Raw genomic sequence first — 4,008 nt, 5'->3', positions numbered from 1 at the left:
TAAGTTCCAGGGAGGAAGCATGTGACCAGCCAGTTAGAATGCTGTGTCTCATGGATTTAGTGATTGGCTCAGTAATTGGCATATATTCTAGTGAAAAGCCAATATGATTTTTTTTAGAGACAGCTGCTGGGGAACATTACGTAGATCCTGCCAATGAAATCAACAGAGAGAGGGAAATGCAATATTGAGATGGATAGAAACAATCCTCATGATATATTTTCCTGGATCAAGCCATACCTGAAGTTAGTTACCCATGCACTATTTAGTAACCAACCAATAAATAACCCAACTTCCTTTATCTCCCCCCGCCCCCCGCCTTAAGCCTGGTTTGCCTCTGTTTCCCATCATTTGCAGTAGAAGGTTTCCTAACAAGATATTGAGTCCTCCTCCTGGGAACTTTAAGTGAAGCAAAGGTCATGGCTGTTTATGAATCCAGCATCTCTGCTCTATCCTCCAGATCTCCAAGAATATCATTCTTTTCTGGTTTGGGTGTTTTCTCTATTTTCAGCCCTTGGAAGATTTTCCATTCTGGAACAATACAGCTCGAGGTTCTATTTGTGACGAGGCCCTTGAACAGAAAAAAGCCTGTTAATTCTCTCACAAGGCAAAAGGTACTTAGATCTCCTGAACACAAATGCTTCCTAATCTTCCAGAAATGGGGGTGAATGGTGGGGAATTTACCTTTTCATTTGCCTATAGGTGGGGGAACAAACTAGAATAGGTATCTCAATAAATTACCTGCTAGTTAACTTTAAAGGTATAATGCTAAGGCAGCAAAGTCCTAGTAATAGAGCACCTGACCACTGACTCACTTTCAGGTAGGTTTGAAATACCATAAGGATAAGACTATAGAGCAAGACACAAGGCACCTGACCCAGTGCTTCCTGACCAACTGCCATTGGAGAGGCTGGGTGGCCAGAGTTATACTCACACAGCTGACTGCAAATTCAATTCAGATGCCTCCTGGGGCCAGGTGGGTAACAAAACTAGTGACCTGGGGGAAGATGGAGCTGCACAGGCAGCAGTGGGGACCCTCCGGAATGGGAGAAGACTGTTCAAGAAACAGGCCGCCAATACTCAGCTCAGCCTATTGTCCCCATGTGGGGAGATAGGCACAGTGTGGCTCGAGTTTAAGAGAAGCCCTAAATTTTGCGAGTTCTAAATGTTTGCAGCTAATTATATTTTAAAAAAGCAAACAGGACTGTTCAGCCAAACAAAATACACAAGCTGGCAAGATACATCTTCTTCTGTTCCTTTGTTTAAGTCCAAGATAAATAGTGGGTCTCAGCGTGTTCATCAGAAACCAGATTCTCCAAATGTTACAAGCTACTAGATGGGTGCCTGGCTTTGACCGCCAGGGGAGATGGGTGTCTGGGTTGACCTGTTCCCCCTTTGCAGGTACTGGGCCTGCCTCTCCCTCGGGGACTTCTGTCCCTCGATTCCACGTGGTTTGGGTGAGGCTGACTCAGTCCCTGAATGTGCGGGTCAGCCCACAAACCTGGCCCGGCCAGGGGCCTCAGCCTGGTTTTGGATTTCTTTTTCAAAAACTATTGGGAAAGAGAAGCTCTGCTTCCTCTGACATTGCTAGCTAGCTACAGGATTATGGATCTAGAGGGTTCCTGTGCCATCAATGGGGGAGGCCGGGAAAAGAACTGCACTATCACCGAGGAAAGCAGGACACGGGGAGGGCGAGGGTGGGAAAGAGAGAGAGAGATAGGGACCAAATGTGAGCTCCTGGCTCCAGCTGTACCTGAAGCCATACCTACATCTGGACTTTGAGGAGGTTAGCAAAATGTTCTCCTTTTCGTAACATAGTTTTAGTTTGCATTCTCTCACTAGTCACCAAAATACTTGTCAAGTATATAGTGTGCTACTGACTACCTGATAGCACCTCAAACCTATCTGAAGCCTGGGAGCCCAGAGCCTCGACAGGGGCCCTGTGGCTGGGAGATGGGGACATCTGTGAATCCAGCATTGAGGCTGTGGGGAGAAGGCCAGAAGAAGAAGAAGCAGGGCTGACAGATCCACCCTTCCTGCAGGGGTTAGTGTCAAATGTGTGCTCGGGAGGCATCCCACGTTCAGCCTGTTTTGCTATCACAGTTATGCGCTGCGAGTGATTTCAACATAAAAAAATAGCTTAGATGCGGTTGATAAATGGGGGGATGATGTCAGGGGAATGTGGAAGTTGCACTGGTTCCCATAGGATGCTCCCAGGCTGCTGGAAGCTGAAGCCCAAGGGCAGGAACACACCTGATGACGGTGAGGTCCTCCTTTGCCTCCTGTCGCCTGAGCTGAGCCACAGTCTCCGTCTTCCCCGATCTTGGGCATGTTTCCTTATCTCCCTGACTCAGAAGACTACAGCTTCTCTTACATTGCCTTCTGCCAACTGACCCTTTCCTCCTTTTTCTCCTTTCCAAGTCAAAGTCCTTTGTTTTCTGCAGAAAATTTTTTTAATGTATTAAGAGTTGAGCATTCTTTTTTAGACTTTGCTGGTATTTTTTATTAAGATTGTTATTGCTTTGGTTAGTGCTCTGGTCACAAACTTGTGTATGTGTTGAATTGTCTGCCTCAATCCTATTTTCCCATAAGTCTTAATATTTTTAGTGTGCAATTTTACAGAAAGTATTTTCTCCCTCCCTCAGGAAAGCACAGATCTCATTATTGCAGAAACACCTGCACTTTTTTTAAAAAAAGAGCAGAATGATAGATAGCCATAGATGTGCTGACCTTGAGCCATGTTCCTTCAGTTCTCCTTCATTTGCTTGCTTTTATATGGTATTATCAAATTTCAACCTGTCTTTTAATCATTTTGTTTGTTTAGTATTGAACTATAAAAAGACTTACACCTGAATCTCGGGTCCTAATAGGGTGAACCTGGAAGGCTTTCTGGATCCCTGAATTTAATTTTCAAACCTGGAAGACCTCGCTGTGCCCCTCAGCATCCAGGAGGGGCCTTTAAGCAAAACCATGTGCGCCAGCAATGCAGCATAAGCAGATGCTACACACTGTAAAGGACGTGAGATGCAGGCAACTGGAAAATTGTGCTACAAAAATAAACACCCACTTTCTGCAAATTGGGCAACTCTCATTAGCCCTGGGAAGCTCATTTTCATGGTTAAGTAGTTAAACTGTTGATTAAAGGCACAGACCATTTAAGGCACCTGCTGCTTCTTTCATTTTCCTTCTGTTTTAAATTTTGGCCAGGAGATGGCGCTCTTGAATGTAATTTGGCTGAGGATCCCTAGGTGTTGGGTGCTGCAAGACCCACTCAGCACCTGCAAATACTTCCTTCTTAAACTGAGAAAATGGGATTTTCCACTGGGGAGAGGACTGCAATTTTAAATCCAGCTAGAAGCCTGAGTGGCTAAGAACATAATAACACCAGCTGTCATGTTTTCATTTGGATCTAAAAATTCAATTAATGCTGATTAATGTTTGTGTGGGGGGGACAGGTGTACCCCCAGTGCTGTGATGTTAAACAAGGAAGTAATAATACTTTGTAGAAAAAAATAAGGCACTTGAGGAAGGTCTAGTATTTGATCTTACCACATTAGATAAAGACAACTTGGTACACTGAGGTGTGCCAGACTGGACTTTATATCTTGGGCACAAATGCTACATATAATGGCTTATAGCTTCCAAACCTACCTTTGCATCCCACCAGAGGCCTTCAAAGCCATTATTCCCAGGGCTGAGTAAAACAGGAGGTTTTGGAGCCAAAGAATTTATGTATCTTCAAACATTGCTTTTTAGGCAGCATATATATATATATATATATATATATATATATAGTTTTAAAGATTTTATTTAAAAGAGAGAGAGAGCATGTGAGCAGGGGGAAAGAACAGAGGGAGAAGGAGAGAATCATCAAGTAGACTCTCACTGAGCATGGAGCTGGACACGGGGCTCGATCTCATGACCTGAGCTGAAAACAAGAGTCAGATGCTTAACCGAATGAACGACCCAGGTGCCCCAGCTTCCACCTATATTTGAAGAGCAAGTTCTAGA

At 44.3% G+C, this 4,008-nt stretch overlaps 1 long non-coding RNA gene across 1 annotated transcript; it reads left to right on the top strand.

Annotated features, from left to right (window-relative positions):
• The first annotated feature begins 377 nt into the window (after positions 1-377).
• Positions 378-3,118, top strand: LOC141370879 (uncharacterized). The gene is made up of 3 exons (XR_012375352.1): positions 378-611; positions 819-973; positions 2,868-3,118. It is a non-coding gene; the product is annotated as an uncharacterized lncRNA (long non-coding RNA).
• Positions 3,119-4,008: the final 890 nt, after the last annotated feature.

This window comes from Callorhinus ursinus, unplaced genomic scaffold (assembly GCF_003265705.2).
Source record: "Callorhinus ursinus isolate GAN/ISIS: 27379988/994484 unplaced genomic scaffold, GSC_fseal_2.0 scaffold49, whole genome shotgun sequence".
NCBI lineage: Eukaryota > Metazoa > Chordata > Mammalia > Carnivora > Otariidae > Callorhinus > Callorhinus ursinus.
This window is presented reverse-complemented; position numbering and strand designations above follow the sequence as displayed.